Below are 19,995 nucleotides of genomic sequence, written 5' to 3' on the forward strand. Positions count from 1 at the left end.
GACTGCCCTCCCCCCCGGTCTGCAGCAGCTATGATGGAGCACAGTAAGAGGTTTAAAGGAGAATGTTAGTATGACACTTCCTGAATTTGTTGCTCCTCCAGCACCTGCATCATGGCCATCCGTCATCTGGAGGATTTACCGCAATGGTGGGCTGAACTCATCAAACATCTCAGAGGGCACAACTGATGCAAGATCAGGACCATCGCACTGACAGGGGTTCGGTTGGGGGTAGGACAGGGTGGAAGTGTGAAGTGCAGGGTTATGATGCACAGCAGGAGACAAGTGTTTCTGACACACAACTACCTTCCAGCTCACTATTTCTATACTCCAGATCCTGAAAGGCAGGATTAACAAACCTGAACAAATCATACTCTCGCCATGCACATAAACAGAAGCGCCAGGCTCTGAGATCACTTTGGGATGCAGGGCTGTGATTGGCCAGTCCTGGTTTAATAATTCAACTCCCACCACAAACTCTCTCTCTCTTCAACGTCCCACCAGAGAGCATTTACATGCAAGTTGTTTAATCTCACACTTCTTTAACAAACAAGCATGGAAATGCACTCGCATGTGAACAGATGCATGTGTGCAGATATTTATGGACAAAACACAGTGTGTCCCCAAGTGTGCACTTTAATCAGCACGGACACATACAAATTTGCTCACTTCTCCTGTATCTCTCGCAAGCGCACATCTGCAACACATCACATCTGGGCCACAATAGAAATGTGTACAATAGCTGTCAAAAGTGAAACACCTGAGTCACAGTTCTTTCATTCTCAAATCTTTATTACCTGAAGTTTCTATACTCAGTATTACAATTATGACATGTAGGGGGAAAATCTTTTTACAAAATTGTAACTCATCTCTCAATTTCAATTCCAAATCAGAGCTTGTTCATGCACTCCAATGTCAAGTCCTCCCAGCTACCTTGAAGGAGGATCACTGACATTACCATTGCAACAGCCGGCACAAGTCTCAGGCCACAAGGGGACAGAAGCAAAAGCCTCACCCTCTCAGCAGCTGCCATTCAGGCCAGAAGAATGTGTCACCCATCAAACCCGGAGCACGTCCCCACCCCCTGCGCATCTGGCCGTGTGGGAACCGAGTTATAGAGCAAGCGTGGAAGGACCTACTTTCAGTTAGAGCTTGCCCTTGGACACTGAACCAAAAGCAGTTGTGCCTAGCTGAGTCTTTAGCTTGTTCGTTGTTTCAAGCCGGTCTCAGGTCAGTGGAATGAGACAGACTCCACCTCAGCTGGATAAAAAAGAAAGAAAAGGAGGGGCTGGCCATTTTTCCAGCTGTGCTTTTTTATTTGGTTCGTTGCCCTAGTGGTTGCAGAGCCTGGCTGGATTATGGCCCGGCTCTGGGAGCCAGTGAGCGTCTCGGAGCGTCCCGGAGTGTCCCGGAGTGGTCGAGCAGCACTCTGGGCATCTGGATCCAATCGAGAGTGTTTGTTGTTGGGAATTGAATTCAAATTAGAAAAAAAAAAAAGTTTAATATTTAATATGACACCAGATTGGGGTGGGGGGATTGGGGCAGCGGTTGGTTTAATATCTTTTGGCCCAAGATTCCTGCAGGCATAGACTGTGGAAATATGGACACACACCCATCCACATGAATGAGGACACACACACACACACACACACACACACACACACATGCAAGATGACAGGCTTGCAGAGAAGTAGAATGCATTAAAAACAAGCGATGTGATCCTGGAATACAGCTGGGCCTAGATACGCTCACATCCTTTGGTGCATCTCATGCGACTCAGTGTAAACTGCAGGTTCGGCTGATGCGTTTGCGCACTCTCTCTTACTAAACGGCAAAACCACTTTCTAACTGGACTGCTACACCGCAGTTATCACTTGTACACTATACTTTTGTCTCACTGAGATACACAGCCACAGTCCGAGCACACAACATACTTAGACAACATGGGTGTGTTCTCGAGAAGAAGGCTCTCGCACTCTAAAGTCAGCAGAAGTTAGCTGTCTCCTAAGGTACTTTATTCTAACCAAGTTTAAAGGCAGCATCATAGTTGTCTTGCTTGGCGAAGGCAACCTTCACTTTTGGGTTTGATGAAGTGCTGCATTTATTGCATTTAAGTCCGTAGTTAAATTTAGACGGCCAGCATTGTTATATGATGCTAAATTAGCTAGTTAGCTTAAATAGCGCGCTAGTGCAAGTAAGAGCTGATATGCCACTCACCTTACATATATGTATATGTACAAATTACACTAGCAATAAGCTAACGTTAGCTTTTTTATTCCAGCCAATAAGGAGTGGAGTCAGTTCTTAGGAGGATAATCAAATAAACCTGCCCCCACCTCCGTCCTGCAACATCAGCTCATCTGGATTTAAAGAGAGCCCTCAGGAACCCATGAAAAATGAAATTCAATTAGGACATGATTGAGGACAGGCGAGACAGCTCTGTTGCCAGACCTCTCCAGTGCTCTCTCAGCTGAAGGGTCGCCGCTCCATCACCAGCTGTGCTGTTTGACTTGGAGTGGGAATCTCGACCGTCGAGCCTTGTGCAGAACTCAGAGGTCTGGAGGGCCGATGTTAATGTAACAATACTGAGCGTGGATTCACTGGTTTTTCCTTAGATTTGATGGCCGTACCTTGACAGGTGTCACTTAAAGTCAGTGATGCAAAAGAAAGAGATTGGCATGACTGTTCCATGTGTGAAAGTGGCTGGGTCTCCACTCTGTGGCTTGATTTAGTGCCAAAATCTTACATTGTCAATACACAACTGCCACACTGTTGTAAAAAGTGTGTTACCATTAAGACTTTTTTGAATGCACTACTTCTGAATGCACTACTCAGAAAGTAATGCATTCAAACTCCACCTATTTTCATTACAGTCTGGGCACCAGTAGAATAGTCAGCAAGAAACTCCACAATCCACTAAGCTAGAAATGATGAAAATTTTTGTATCTATTCCTAATAAGTGCACAAAGGAAGCGAGGCCTTGCAGGAGAACATGCAGTTACATTTACATAAAGCATTAAGGACCTTGGACAGACAAGAGTGTGTTTTTACTGACCAAATGCAACCTGTGGAACCATGTTGGTCCAAGCCCACAGGGCTAGCTTATTCAGCTGGATGGATTTCGCCAGCATGGTGACTCACCTGCTTTGGGATCAGTTTGTTCTCAACAGCGAATTTTGGCAGACTGAGTTTTAGAACAAAATCTGATGGTTTGGTGTGCTGCCAGTTGTACCCGATAAATCCTGGAAAATTTAGAGGAATCCAGATATTAGGCTATAAGGGACCAAAAGCCACACTTAGTGTTGTGGCAGTACTGGTTTCTTTGATGTTGAAGTTTTTTCAATGTGTCTCTGGCTTATTATATTTGCTTGGCATGTTCAAATTTTATAGGTATTATAAAGAAACACGTGTATATGGTTTACGACAAGCATATAGCAACAGATCTGGTTTATGAATAAGTTTGTGTGTCTGTGGATAGTAACGTGTGTATGTGTGTGTGCAAAGGAGACCTATTTAAATATGTGCACTGAAATTGCACAAAGCATACACACAAACACACACAGAGCTGTGCTATATTTCATTTGCTTACACTGTGATGTCTGGACTTTGATATGATTAATCTTGACTGGTGGTCCGGTGGCTCTCCCTGACTATGAGGTGCCACACAGAGCTTACCTCACAGTCTGACCACAGCACTCGCTCCACCCCAACCGCTCCAACTCCACCCGTTCAATCCCCAACCACTCTCTCCCCGATCAGGACCATGTTGCATAATTTCATTAGCAGGAGCTGTGAAATCTACCCGAGCTCACCAGGTGTCTCAGCACGGGCCATTTTACTGGAGATCTTTCTCCCTTTAAAAACCAAGAGGGGGAATGGGATAGTGAGAGTGAGAGAGGGTGAGAGAGAGAGTGAGAGAATGACGCAGAGTGGTGGGTTAGGGTCAAATCCCTTCATGGTGTGAGTAATTCATATCTGCAGTGTCCTCTGTCTGCTTGCTCCTGTGAGCGATCTCCCCGAAAGCAACTATTAAGATGACCTTCTCTTCAGTCCTCTCCCCTTTGTAATGTGGCAGGTTCGCTTGACAGCACACACAGTTGGCCGCTAGGACCTATGCCCATTTGGAAGCAACTGCCGGTGAAGTTTCACGCGCTGAAACGCTTCCAAGTCACACTCATGCACCAGCTTGCCACCTCTCGTTTCCATCCCTGTGCACCACTTCAGCTACACATAATAGTCTTTATCCTGCCTTATCTCCACATGGGGATATGAAACATAAAAAAACCCAAAACACTAAAGGATGGATTTCCGTAGATAAACCTCTAACGTGAAAGTGGTCCAGGTGAATAAATCCACCCTTCAGTTGGAGTAAACCCAGAAAGAGAGAGAGAGAGAGAGAGAGAGAGAGAGAGAGAGAGAGAGAGAGAATGAATAAGCAATCGATCAAGAATTAGTCAAGGCAAGCTGCAGATTTGACTGGAACCCAAAGAGGAAGAAGAAAAAGGACGATGTGTCTGGGCAGGTCCGGCAGCACCAACCCTATCATGACCATGGAATGCCGCGGTCTTCAACCTTTTGCCAAATCTAGCCATATGTTTCTGATTGATCATTACAAGCTTCCAAACAAAACGAGCTGCAGCTCCCTCATTAGCCTGATGGACCTCTATCTTCTCTCCTCCTTCTCCTCACCCTCACAACTTTCCTGCACTTTCTTTTACAGCTGGATGCCACTAACCAGTAGCCTTAAGCTTTCTCAGGAAAGGGTCAAATTTTGAGCTACTTAGTGAAAAGGGGAGGGGACTTCTTGTCTTGCATCACTTTTACTTCTAAATTTAGACACTTTTAGACCTCAGGAGCAGCAGTTCGGACGTCACCGCCGGCAAGGCGTGAGGGTGCGGGGCTCCGAGCTTGTCCTGCCAACGACGTCAGTAAAACAAGCCCAGTGAAAGCAAACAGAAGTGAAAATAGAGGGTCTTTTTCCACTTTCTTGGAGCAGAGGGGGACATTGGGTAGCAGGTGACCAGAGTTTTCGGTACACCCGAGTAATAGGTATTCCATGACTCATGGCACGATTACAAAACATGCAAAAACAGTGAAGAAAAAATACACATTTTCCAAATTCCATTTACGATGCTTCCTGAAAATAATAAAGCCATAATGTGGCTTAAATATACCCCAGTGTCTCATTATGGAGTTCTAAGTGGGGAAAGTACAAACTCAGTCATGAGGCAGATAAAATCTGACATGTTGTGGTGACAAACATGCCCAAACCCAAATTTTCTTCTCAGAGCTTCTGCCACATTCGAGTCTGGATCCAAAGACCAACCCTCGAGCAGATGCCAGTGGCTCTCCGGTTTAGCCGTTTCGCAAGCCTATCCTGTGGGACATGCTGGATCATTGCAGGCTATTCACCGCCAGCCTGCAGTTGTGAAACAGACCCCCAAAATACAAACAAACAAACAATGTGCATGAGCCTGCCTACCGAGTCATCTCTCCCAGAGCACACTTAGGCGACTACACGGGGCAGGGTGCAGATGACTCGGTGGAGGAGTAATGACATAACCAGGGAGGGTGGGAGGGATAGAAGTAGATGGCAGGCAAATAGGCTGGCATTGCTCAGAAGGGTCCACTGAAAGGAGGAGGGGCTGAGTCACCGGGGCCACCAGGCAGATACCACAGCTCCTGAGATGAACGAGGTGGTGTGATGCACCAGCTCAATGTTTGGACACGCGGAGTACATCTCAGCTATGTACATGGGTAGAGTGTACATCTCGGCTGTGTACACATGCTTTATTTTTGGCAACTAGGGCACTGGCACGATTATTTATTGTGATTGAAATTTCGGCCGGAGTCCAGTTACTGCGCTGTGCATGCTGCTTGCCCTGGTGCGGTTGTGGCATGTCTGTGTGATCTCCCTGGTGCGGCATACATCTGCGTGCTACACTAGGGTGAGCATGCATCAGGACATGCATGCAGATGTTCACAGTGCAGTAGGTTACACTGTAATGACACTACAGATACAGCCAGAGATACAGATACAGATAAAGTACACTCCAGATACAGACAGAGATAACTGGCTATGTAGTGTTTAAAGATTCAGAATTCAGTCTGATATTAGAGACTGAATTTTGCGGTTAAAAGGTTTCAGCAAAGGCCAAGTATTAAGTATTAGCTGTTCATACTTTGGACTAGGATAGCAGCCACGAGATAGGAGTGAAAGCCTATCTGGGTATGAAGCAGTGACTTTGAAGACTCTCTGAGGGATGTTGCATAAACAGGACGTACTGCACAATCATTAAACACATAGCTCCCAAATGCTTCAGCATGTTAAGTGTAGAGGACTCATTGCAGTTGCCCTTTATGCAAACCATTCTGTGTGGTTTCTGACAAGTAACAAGTTTACCACAGACAAGGACTCAGCAATGGTCTTTTACATTACATTTTCAGTATTTGGCAGATGCTCTTACAAATTTATCAGTTTGACAGCATATGTACTCTCTGGGAATCAAATCCATCCCTTGGTGGTACTAACACCTCAGCCTACCATCTCGACCAGGTGAGCTACAGGAGTCTTTTTCATTTGTCTTTTCAGATGGCAATAAGAAAAGGTTTATCGAACGCTTCAAGAAAATTATGTTCCTCCATTCCAAGATGAAAATCTGAAGCCAACTACAGGTATGGACAGAGAGGGCAGAGCTTTGTGTCAGTGCAACAGAAGCATCAGTATTATTTAAAACATCGCAATGACTGTTCCTCTTAGCAAAACAAGAGTTACCTTCACCATAGAAAGGCATCTGTACAAGGATGTGTGGCTCCTACATTCTCCAAGAGTTGGGTTATAAAGTTGGTCTTAATGGTGCACTTCAGTTATGTATAAGTCTTAGAGACTGACGTATAAAGATATTTATGTTGAAGCTCTGTCTGTGAGCAGGCAAACACAGGAATCTGTTTTGTGTGTATATCTGAAACTTTCTTTGCTCTCTTTTCTAGTGTCTCTGTGGTCCTACATATACACTGCCTGGCCAAAAAAAAAGCTCACCACCTGGATTTAACTAAGCAAATAGGTAAGAGCCTCCCATTGGATAATTACTGCAAGGGTGATTATGTTTCAGCTGGCAACAAGTTATTTAACCCTAACTGATGCAGTGAGTAGCTTCTCATTTGTTAAACAACTATGTCGAAAGACATCCTGTGGTCATGAAAAAGATATTAATTTGTTTCAGAAGGGTCAAATTATTGGCATGCATCAATCAGAGAAAACATCTAAGGAGATTGTTGAAACTACTAAAAACGGGTTAAGAATTGTCCAATGCATTATTAAAAAGTGGAAGGACAGTGGGGAAACATCATCTTCGAGGAAAGAATGTGGTCGGGAAAAAAATCTTGAATGATCATGATCGGCGATCACTTAAATGTGTGGTGAAATCAAATCGTAGAAACACAACAGTAGAACTCAGGGATATGAATGTAAATGCATTTCTACACGCACAATGCAAAGGGAACTCAAGGGATTGGGACTAAACAGCTGTGTAGCCTTAAGAAAACCACCTGTCAGTGAGGCTAACTGGCAAAAACGGCTTCAATTTGCTAGGGAGCATAAAAATTGGACTCTGGAGCAATGGAAGAAGGTCATGTGGTCTGATGAGTCCAGATTTACCCTGTTTCAGAGTGATGGGTGCATCAGGGTAAGAAGAGAGGTGGCTGAAGTGATGCACCCATCATGCCTAGTGCCTACCGTACAAGCCTGTAGGGGCAGTGCTATGATCTGGGGTTGTTGCAGTTGGTCAGGTCTAGGTTTAGCAACGTTATGTGCCCAAAGAATGAGGTCAGCTGACTACCTGAATATACTGAAGGACCAGGTTATTCCATCAATGGATTTTTTCTTCCCTGATGGCACAGGCATATTCTAAGATGACATTGCCAGGATTAATCAGGCTCAAACTGTGAAAGAGTGGTTCAGGGAGCATGAAACATCATTTTCACACATGGATTTGCCACCACAGAGTCCAGACCTGAACCCTATTAAAAATCTTTGGGATGTGCTGGAGAAGACTTTGTGCAGTGGTCCACATCTCCCATCATCAATACAAGATCTTGGGGAAAAATTGATGCAACTCTGGACAGAAATAAATGTTGTGACATTGCAGAAGCTTGTGGAACTGATGCCACAGCAAATGTGTTCCGTAATCAAAGCTAAAGGTGGTCCAACGAAATATTAGAGTGTGTGATCTTTTTTTTGGCCAGGCAGTGTATTTGAGTTACTAAAAGCATTTATCCCAGTGCTTTCAGTCGTTCTTTCTTGTCTCTTTGTGATGAAGAACACTGGCTTTTCAGCTCTGATATAACACCCCTCCACCACACCATAAACCACCCCATAATTGCCATTACTGTCCAAGATTCATCTTAGCCACCAATCTCTATGTCCAAAAGTGCCCTCTCTTGCCAACTAAGGGAAAATAGTGTAACGTGTGGTCTGAGAAAAATTTGCTTACTGTAATTTGTAGTTTTTTCATGCTGAAAAAAGCATTTAAAAATCCTGCTAATTTTTCAAAAGAATTGTTTAAGCTGGAGGAAATGCATGTCAGTGTCATTCACTGCAGAGAACAGAAAATATCTCTGCAATATCACACTAAACAGTATTCAGTATTCCCTAGTGGGAATCTGAGGAATTATTAAGGCTTTGTTAAGGACACCCCTACACTGTCCCCACTGCCCCCAAGACACACACACACATACACTTACCTTTTCCATTTATGTATAGTTAAACTTGCTTATCTTTCTTTCAATGGAAAACCTTGTGGACACGGAAGCTGTTATAATTACATTCCCATTTCGTCTGCTCTGCCCACGTCTCTACACCATGCTAAAGTACTATGAAAAGGCCTGTGGAGAGAGAGCACCAGCAGGAGAAGGCAGAAGACCGAGCCTGACATTGCACAGTGAAATACTACTTTTCTTGGAGGGTCATCAAAAACTGCCCAGCTTTTCCCCATGGGCACACTGTGAAATTCCACTGCTCTCCTTATGCTGTTTTCATTATTTTCTGCCAGATAGTTAATCATACTAACAACACCATTAGTAGCTGACGTCAGTAGGAATTACGCTTAAAGATGATTGGTGTAAATCACAAGCATAATGCCCCTGGTACTGTTTTCCCTCTGTTCTTCATAAACGAGTGGAAAGGAACTGGAAAAAACTTTATAAAAATTTTGTTAGGAACCTGTTTCTAATTCACTTTTGGTACCATGTGGAAGTCCATAAAGATTTAGCATAAGCTGCATGTAACTGTTTAGTACATGCCTACTGCCCACCACTGGAACCGTAGTTGAGAAGAAGAAATCATTCTGACAAGTTACTCAGAGAGAGATTGAGATTGAGCTTTTATATGACATGAAAGATAAAAGAAAACTGTTGATGCTAAAAGATTATGAAAAGTCCTAGAATGCAAACACTGTTTTGTAACAGTTAACATGTTGTTTAGTGTACCAATTAACATGTTGTCTAGTGCTGTTCTACAGAAACAATGCAAAATGAGTCAATGCTAAAGGTTGTCCTATACTACCTATAACCTTATGCAATCACAACTGGACATGGCATACCCCTATGTCAACCCTTAGCCATACATCAAGTGTAGGGCATGTATATATCCCTCAACAGTACAATATACACATCAGTCTTAAGGATTTGCCCTGCAATGCTAATATGTGAACATTAAATGAATCAAACTTTTATTTCCAAAAGTTATTTTCACTCTGGACAAGTTTGTGGATCAGTTTTAGTTCTGTATTTTCAATATTCATCACATACTTTCAATTGTGCTATTTTTTCTAAGAACAAATGAAAGTAAAAGGGTAAAAAAGATTTATTAAAGAAGAATGCAATCCTTGATCAACATCACTATTTCTATTAAACAATCACTGCATCACCATTTCCATTAACCAATCACTGCCTCACCATTTCTATTAACCAATTTGATGTTATCTGTTGGTGCCTTCTACTTCCCCTTTTCCTGAGCCAGTCAAATATGACAATGAGTCAGCTTATACAAGGCCATTTTGATGGTACCTGCTGTTTAACTCCCCTGTTCATAAATGGAAAAAGAAATCCATTATTTCTTTCAAAATATTTTGCAATTATTAAGCATTTCTGCACATTTTACAGTCACTTTAATGGGTAATTTGTATGAAGAATTGGCAGCCTCATCAATTTTTGAATTCCCTCAAAAATTGTCCACCTTCACAGAAGTATAAGTAATTGTTTGCTCTGCCATTCAATATACAGAACATTCTGAAGTATTCATAAAACTTAATTCAGGTAAACAAGAATTCGTAGTAATTCCTTGTACAGCTTGCTGGTTTGGTAGCTGGCTAACACCCTAAAGGGGCTTTTTTCGGATGTCAACATAGCAGTGATCCGACATGAGCAATCTGATGCAGAATCAATATGTCAATAATGATAAAGGCCAATTAGTCTAGTGGTTTTTGCAGCCAGTTCCAGGAGCAGGAAGATCCTGGATTACCACCAACATTCAAGAGCCCCCTCTACAGGTCTGGAGGGAACATGGATTTGTGTCAGATGCTCTAGCTTCCATTCAAGAAGAATAACATAAATAATAATAAATGCTTTAAAACGGTTTATTATTGCAGTTGCAAAGACCATTGTGCATGAGTGAATGGCTTTGGGGCTGTCTAAGCATCTCCCTTAGAGGCATTTAAGCGAGCATGCTATCAGAAATGGCTCAGGGGCTTTGCTTTTCTCTGTACAGTTTCTTCTGGCATCCCAAAACGTCTCTTCCAGTCAACGCTATCTTTAAATAGTTTTTTTCTCAAGCCTTTCCCTCTTCCTTTCCCTTTGCTCTTCCGTATGCTTTGAAAAAAAGGGATTTAGTATTACGACATGGAACAAGAATTTTGCTCATATCTAAGAGAGATAAAAGAATGACGAGGCCCATAAGGTCATGTCTGTGGATGAGAAAACAAAGTCCAAAAATAATGAGAGGCAAAACCAGAGTGCAGGGGTAGGCTGGCCAGGGCTTCCATAAATGAATACCACATACATGTTCTGATAGGGCTTTTGAGGCAGTTTAAATACTACTTACACCATCTGAGACAGTTCAAATACTCCTTACACCATGGGAACAACAAGCAGAAAGAGGTGGGTATGCGCATCTGTTTCACCCCATCACACATTCAGAGAAAAGTGAGAAGATAAAGAAATAGCAACTGTGCATACATCTCTGTGTGTGTGTGTGTGTGTGTGTGTGTGTGTGTGTGTGTGTGTGTGTGTGTGTGTGTGTGTGTGTATGTGTGTGTGTGTGTGTTTTCATGCAGCACAACAAAATTCTGTCACACAATTTCACAAAGAAGGCAGAAGAACAAATCCCATGAAAATGGAAGACTGAGAAACCTGCTTCCACTATTCTTCACCAAGCGGAGCAGGTTCTCCTCCCCCTTTCATCTCCAGCATAAATCCTACCTCTCACGCTCCAGTTGCAGCAAGCCGTCGAGTGGTGGGGACACCCTGCTGCTAATTAAGAAAAAAACAGACGAGTGAGACTGTGGTTGGTTTTTTACAAGCTGTGACTTTGAGGCCAGACTCTTTCCCACATAATGACTGATAATCAGCTGGTTAACAAGCTCTTCGTTTACTGAACTAAACTTTCATGTGCTTTGCCATGTCTTGTTATTTTCTACTTTTCTTTCAGTGTGTCAGAGAAAACATGTCACTAGGCCATGTTTGATGTGGCTACAGTGAATTTGCTAAACTAATCTGAGAGATATTGCGCTTTAAAGTTGAAGTAATACTTACATCAAGATGAATGGCTGATTTGGAACAAAGAAAAAATGGAGCACATTTGACTGCTGTCAAAACCCCATTATTATGCATAAACTGTTATGTACAATAGCTAAAGAGAGTGGGTTTTAATGAATGAGAAGGAAGGGTTTGACATGTATGAAGGATTACAGCTCAGACATGCAGAGACGCACGCAACCCATAACCTCACCTCCAACCTTGGTCTTTCTCTGACTGTCAGCCAATAGGAAAGGAGCTGAGTGTATGAAAAATGAGTTACAAAAAAAAGAGAGAGAAAAACCTCACACGTCAAGGAGCTGAAGGAAGTCTTGGTGTTAATCTGAGCCTGGCCTAGAAGGTGTTTCCTTCTGCACCCTGAGCCGGATCAACAGCATGACTTGGGGGTTCCAGGTTCCTCTCTCCTGAGATTTAAGCTCACCAGGGAGGCAACAAGATGTTTGGTGTCCCCTACACGGTGGCGGACGCTGCACCAGGTGTGTGTTCTGCTGAAGAGGAGCGGGAGAGCTCAGATGCAGAAGAGTGTTGGGAGGTCCATGGGGTGTTTCTACTGCTTGTCTGATTTTCATCTTCGTCTTGATTCTTTGTGACCCTTGTATGAGGTAGGATAACATGGTAATACCTGTACACTCCTGCTGAGACACTCACCTCGAATAACACACAAATGTGCAGACACACACACACACACACACACACACACACACACACGTTGCTGATTCTACAGATATGGCACCTATACCTTTAGTACATGTGCCACCATCTTCATCTAGAAGATCAGCCACTCAGTTTAGTCATCATGCACACAAGAGAGGAGACCAGCTCCACCGCCAAGAACCGAGTGCCAGCACAAAGTTGGAAACAAATTTCACACACTAGTTTCTAGCCTTTCCCTCTAAACCATCTCAAGAGCCACACAGCTCAATGCAGTTGTTGTGAAACAGAGGAGCAGCATTTTCCCAGATACTCTGTAATGTGATGGTTCAGGATTTTTGAGCTACATGTGATTTATTTTGTCACAGAAGTGGAATGTCACTGGTCATACAAGATACTGACCCCCTGAGGAGGGTCACAATTTAAACTGTAAGAGGTACATGACCACACACACGAGCAAACCCTTTAGAGAAACTCTGGGTTTCATCATGTGTTCCACGCCAGCACAAACAGCTGACATCCTATTTTGTCATGAAGAGTGAGCAGAAAATTTCCCTCTTAAAAATAACAAGTGCCAGCTACTGATAGTAAAGTGGCCACTTCTTGAGGCAGTTGTCCTAAACACCCTTCAATCATCTGCAAACGGGGCCTGAACCATGGACTCATTCCTGTCTGAGGGTTCATGTCTGCTCCAGGCTGTCCTTTTGTCCCTGAAGACTAAAAGTTAACATGTGGACAGTGGTTGTTAGAGCCTGAGCAGCTGAAAACATCACCACATGCTGGAAGAACGCCTTCATTCCTGATGGAAGGTGCAGGTATGCTAAATAATGGATCACCCTCGAAGAATATCATAGAAGTTTGAGCCTCTGTCAGGTCTTCTCCACCAGGCAGCTGAGTGCTCAACAACCCTCTAGCATGATCAGAACACCGTTATCCATTTGCAGGTTTAAACCGAAGCACATGCAGGGAACACTAACAGATGAATCTCAGTCTGTCCAACACACACACACACAGAGAGAGGGAGAGAGTATAATTTAGGGCCAGCAGGGACCACATTAATTCCGCTGGCCAGTGACATGGTGGACATATTGAGATACTTAAGTAGCGGTTTACAAGAGCTGAGACCGCGGCGTAAGGAAGGGGCCAAAGCTTCTATAGCTCTTCCTTCTAGTCTCACTACAGCCACTCTCCCCCCTGCACTCCCCACCCCGCTTCCAGCCCCACCACGTTTGTTCCCGACACTGACTCCTCGTTTCCCCCACCGCCCTGCACCTCTCCCGGGCTAAGCACCCAGCGACGGACCTGCTCTCCTTGTGACTCAAATGCGCTACACTCTCCCAGGTCCCAGCCAGACTCCACATGTGAGTATATTTTCCCTCCGTCCGCTCTGCTTTGATGGCATGTTTATGCGGGTTGCTAGGGGTTTCTGATAGCTCTGTGGCCATTTTGGGCAAACTTAGCCAGTGTTAGGTTTTCTTTTTCCATTTTTCTTTTTTTTTGTATTTTTTTTTTCTGTGGTAGCAATATACTCTCTGTCTCCTGATCTCCTCTGGCTTGTATTACCAGATGATTCGCCTGCTCCCATGCTGCACATGACACAGGCCTGGGCACAGATGCAGATGATTGATAGCATTTCTTAAGCAGAGGAGAGGTCTCTAATAATAAGGGTGCAGGCCAAGCAATGCCCTATTCTTAGTGGTTCCACATCAATTGGTTTTTAAGACATGTCTGTGTTACTGAAGGGTCTGAGGAACTGTGTTTTACTGGGATTCCAGAATGTGGACACAAGACTCTGCCAAGGGGTGTGTGTGGGTGGGTTTATGTGTGCGCATATGTGTTAGCGTGTGTATGAGGATATATGTGTGCGCATGTGTGTTAGAGTGTGTGTGTATGTGTGTGGATTTGTGTGCGCATGTGTGTTAGAGTGTGTGTGTATGTGTGTGGATTTGTGTGCGCATGTGTGTTAGAGAGAGAGAGTGTGTGTGTGTGTGTGTGTGTGTGTTTGTGTGTGTGTGTGTGTGTGTGTGAGCTTGATGCAGAGGTACATTCTAAGCATTTTCTACCACAACCACCTCCAGCAGATCCATTAATGTTTGTAAGAGATACAAAATACACATTTCACTTTACAAAAAAAGTGAGTCACATTTATACTTTTTCCAACTTAACAGCAGTACCCATAGCAACATAAAAATACAAAGCAGGGTAGGATGGTTTGTGAGAAACTAGAGGTGTTATCTGTGTGTGTGTGTGTTTGTGTGTGTGTGTGTGTGTGTGTGTGTATGTGTGTGGAGCTCATCAGCATCATGGCATTCTCTTTGTCCTTATCTCCTCCTCTCTAACCACACAGTAGTTTATCCATCACTAAGCAACAGCAACACTCGTCATTTTTCTCCTGCAAAAGCTGCCATCAGCCACCATAGTGTCATGAATGGCTATGCGCTTGTGCGTTAGCTTGGCCCTGAGGATGTGCAGCTCTCTCGCCACACCACCACTCTAGCCAGCCGTGACAGCACTGGCCAGATCAACATGTTGTCACGTGCCAAACACACACACACACACACACACACACCACTGCACTACAGTGCATATGATTGATTGGGTTTTCAAATCAGCTCCCCAATAACATATACGATAATCCATAAATATATCAAACTTTATTTAAGACTCTACTTTGTTTTTAAGAGAATGTTGTAGAACTATTTTATCGTGAGACGACAGAACTTCAAAAACATGATATTCCTTATACTGATGACATTCCATATTCCATTATTCCAACTATTTTATTGTGAGATGACATTCCATATTCCATTATTCCTTTATTCTTGCCTTTGTCTGTACTGTGCATAAATCCACACTGAAGATAATGTTGAAGATGATGATGATGAAGATGCATGATTGATGATGATGATGATGATGATGAAGATACATGATTGAGGATGATGAAGATAATGATTAAGCTGCATGATTGTCACAGTGGTAGGGCTCATGGTGCCACAGGTGAGGCACAACAGGTGTTCCTTCTCCAAATGCACAGAGGTACAAGGTAGACACAGGGTGACACACAGCATATATGTTACACCACATCGATTACACTTATATATGTTACACCACATCCATTACACTCTCATATGTTACACCACATCCATTACATTTACATCATTTGGCAGATGCTCTTATCCAGAGTGACTTACAAAGTGACTTTGTAATTTACAAAGCCATTCTGTATTCTATGAGTAAATTACAAAGTCAGACTTATAGAGTGACTTTGTAATTTACTCATAGAATACATCCTAGCCAGTATAGTAGGTTAGAGTCCAAGATACCAATGAACTAGATTGCTGCAAGTTGTAGAGGTCTAACGGCTCTTAGAAGAAGACCAGCAAGTAGCAAGTTGCAGTAGTCTACCTTTCAGATTATAAGAAACTGTTTTTAGTGGGTTTGAGCTTCAAGTGGTGGGCTGTCATCCATTATGCAATGTCAGTCAAGTATGCTGAGATACGTTTGGAAACCTGCATGTCGGAGGGTGGGAAAGAAAGAAATAATTGGGTGTCATTAGCATAGCAGTGGTAGGCGAAGCCATGAGAAGATATTACATCACTAAGAGAATGAATATACAAAGAGAAGAGAAGAGGGGCCAATACTGAGCCCTGGGGGATATCGGTGGAGAGTATACATAGATTGTATGTGGATCCATTTTACCTGATAGGACTGTCCCTCCAAATAGGAGTGAAACCATTTCCATGCAGAGTCAGTCACAGCAAGGCTGGAGAGAACAGAGAGAAGAATGTTGTGGTTTACTGTGTCAAAGGCTGCTGAAAGGTCCAGAAGGTGCACATTTCTCTGTTACTGCTATGAGGGGTGTTTCTGTTGAATGTGCTGGTTTGTAGCCAGACTAATAGGGATCATAGAGCTGGTTCTGGGTGAGGAAAAGATAAGCGATTGTAAAGTGCTCATTCAAGGGCTTTTGAGAGAAGTGATACCAGTCTGTAATTGGTTATTTTGGAGCCGTCAAGTGTGGCCTTCTTAAGGATTAGTACCACCCTGGAGGTTTTGAACATAGTTTGTACATTTCCAGAGGATAAGGAGTTGTTGATGATGACAGAGATTAAAAGAAGCAGATCTCTTGAGATCATCTAGAACAGAGTGGAAGGAATGGGATCCAGCGGACATGTAGTCGGATTGCTGGAGTCAGGAGTTAAAAAAAAGAAGCCAGAGAGTTGGATGTAGGGGAATGAACACTGGTTGGAAGAGTGGGCACAGAGGAAAAGGACTGGTGGATTCCTGCAACCTTCTCCTCAAAGACGATGATGAAATCCGCAGGAGTAAGAGATAAGGAGGTGGGGGCGAGTTAAGGAGAGAAGAAGAAATACTGAAGAGTTTGCATGGATCAGATGCTAATGATTAAAAAAAAAATCCTCTATAGTGGGATGACTTTGCAGATGTTACTTCCAGTGGCAACTTGGAAAGGAGAGATTGGTATGAGCAGATGTCTAAATCTAGGTTTTCCTCCACTGACTCTCTGTAGTCATTAGTTTTCTCCTATTGCAGCTGAGTGTTTCTGTTAGCCAGTGGGCAGGTGGGGAAGATCTTGCAGGTCTAGAAAAGAGAGGGCACAGAGGATTCACTGATGAGGAGAGTGAAGAAAGGAAAGTATTCGACCACCCCTGCCGAGACGCCTCAGAGAATGTGTGAAAGAAAAGGCAGAGAACAGGGCAGCCGAAGTCAATGAGATCTCAGGGGTGATCCAGGTCTCTGTTAGAGCCAGGAAATGTAGCCAGTGGAGGGATGGTTGGGCTGAGATGAAGTCAGCCTTCTGGACAACAAATTGTCAATTCCAGAGCCCTCCTGCTACCACGATCCGTGATTGTGTCTAAAGTTGGGAGTAAATGAGGTTGCTGCGATTGCAGCATCTGTGTTGATGATAGTGTCTAGGAGACAGATTTCATATTGGAAAAATGATAGGTTTGTGGATGTATATGATGAAAGTTTGTGAAAGTGTGAGAAAAATAGATACTTAGATGTTTGAGAGGTCTTCTACACGTGTTGATCACCACTACAGACGTATACCAAGAGAAAAAAATCAAAGCACAATAAAATCTAGAGTCATTCTAATTTAACATTTCAGTAAGTGCTGTGTCCGCCCCCCAATTCACATTTCGCAGGGCCAATGCGAAAATACACCCGCAGTGAGTAATTACAGCTAACAGCACACAAGCAACTAAGTTCAGACAAGAAGCCTTGAATTTATTAGAATCTAAGGCAAAAGTAAGTAAACTCAGAGCTTACCTGAACCAACCAGACAATAAGCCAAGAAAAACAAAACAAAACAAAGCACATTACACTCTTATATCCATTACACTCTCATATCCATTACACTCTCATATATGTTACACCACATCGATTATACTCTCATATTTGTTATACCACATCCATTACACTCTTGTATGTTACACCACACTGATTACAGTATTGTATATGTTACAACACAGCCATTACACTCTCATATGTTACACCACATCATGTTACACCACACTGATTACACTTTCATACGTTACACCACATCCATTACACTCTCATATATGTTACACCACATCCATTACTCTCTCTTACTAGCCACTAATTCAACACACTGGGTGATGAAGAAACTGCACACACAAGTTGTAGTAAATGGCAGATTAGATAAAATTAACAGAAGTCAGTTACAGACACAAGGCGGTGCGACATCACCGACAATGTCCTCTTGGCTAAGAAGAATGCATTTCCCACAATGATAGAAAAATAATTACTATGTGACCTCCCTATTGACTTTTGAACATTTTGCCTATCATTACCCAAACACACATAAACACATTAAAAGTTCAGGGAGAAAGAAGCTGGACAACTTTATAGCCATTTTTCATGTCTTTCATTGTATGCATTTGTCTTTTGGTCTAAAGTAATATTATGATGGAGGACATGCTTTGAAATATTCAGTTTCCTCACAGAAAAGATCTTTAGAACACTGGGTGTTTTAAAGGTATCTCATCTCATCTCTTTCTCTCCCTCTCACAGCCTGTCTGCAATAACATGACTTCATAGCTCAGACAGTGGTAGTCTCACCTAGCGAAGTCAGAACTTTTAGTGAGTTAGAACTTTTTGAATAAACACCTCACTGAGAATATCGCTGTCTTTCCCCACTGCTATGCTGAGCCAGGCAGTTGCCATGGAAACATGCAGGTGTTTGCCCAGCTAGGTAGAGAAAGACTGTTTTGGGGAAAAACAGTTGGGAAATTCTGCTAATTTGAATTGCAGTAACATGATACTCTCCTTTCTAATTTCACTTGGGGTGGGAGAATGGGGGACTGTGTGTGGGGGGACCCTTGTGTGAATGTCCAAAAGCTGTTCTGGGTAAAAGCCCATAGGATTTACGGCCTCTCATGGAGATCAAACGCAAACTTAGGAACGAACAACAAACAGTTGTGTTTGGGAGAAAGAGTGAGAGCAGAATCTTTTAGATATCTCTCCAGATTAATCCCTATGGTGGTAAAGTGTCCTACTGTTAGGCTTAAGAATGCACCGATGATGCTTTCTGGGAATTCAAAAGAGGCGATTTAGCAGGGTCATGGGGTGAATCTGAGTCTACACGCTCAAAAGCGCACACACACACACACACACACACACACACACACACACACACACACACGTGTACGCATACACACACACACACACACACACACACGTGTATGCATACACACACACACACGCCTATGCATGCACATATGTGCAAGGCTGTCTTCTGTAGCTGCATGTGACAATCACATCTAATGTATAGAGAGGAGCTGGCGGTCTACTGTGTGTGTTAGCCATGCAAGAAAGAACCACCACTAAAGCGTGCGTGCGTGTGTGTGTGTGTGTGTGTGTGTGTGTGTGTGTGTGTGTGTGTGTGAGGGATAAAATTGCATCTGAGGGGCGTAGGAGCTTGGAGAAGAAACCACACTGTATCATTCACAAGCACCAGTGGACATTAACTACCACAGAGGCACAGACAAGCACTGTATAAATCACACCTATGAAGTTGATGTATGATGGCTTAGTCTGGACTCTTACTAAGTAAAATTATAGTGCATGGCATTCTCTGAAATGCACTCTCCTTAGCATGTGTGTCTACCATTAACTTTTTGAGGTTTGCTTTTGAGTCAGGCCTTCACCTGCTGCAACCAAACATAAGTCATGCTGTACTACAAACCTGATTCAATCTTTTACACTCTCTCTCTCTCTCTCTCTCTCTCTCACACATACACACACACACACACACACACACACACACACACACACACACACACACACACACACACACATATTTCCAGTAAAACATTGTGGTTTGCCAATAACTCACATATCCTTAGTTGCTATTCAGCATTTTTTCCTTGCTTTAAAACAGTATCTTCTGGAAAGCTGTAACTTGAACTTTCTACAATAACATTTTTACAAGGGAACTCTCATTGCACTATTATACCTTACAAAGCCATGTACGCCGTTACCCTGGGTTACCTTGTA

At 43.2% G+C, this 19,995-nt stretch overlaps 1 long non-coding RNA gene across 1 annotated transcript; it reads right to left on the bottom strand.

Annotated features, from left to right (window-relative positions):
* Window positions 1–15,259: 15,259 nt before the first annotated feature.
* LOC118242389 lies at window positions 15,260–16,200 on the bottom strand. Its single transcript, XR_004776811.1, has 2 exons — window positions 16,159–16,200; window positions 15,260–15,968 (listed from the first exon to the last, which is right to left on the bottom strand). It is a non-coding gene; the product is annotated as an uncharacterized LOC118242389 (long non-coding RNA).
* Between the last annotated feature and the right edge of the window lie 3,795 nt (window positions 16,201–19,995).

The sequence above is a fragment of the Electrophorus electricus genome, chromosome 14 (assembly GCF_013358815.1).
Source record: "Electrophorus electricus isolate fEleEle1 chromosome 14, fEleEle1.pri, whole genome shotgun sequence".
Classification (NCBI taxonomy): domain Eukaryota; kingdom Metazoa; phylum Chordata; class Actinopteri; order Gymnotiformes; family Gymnotidae; genus Electrophorus; species Electrophorus electricus.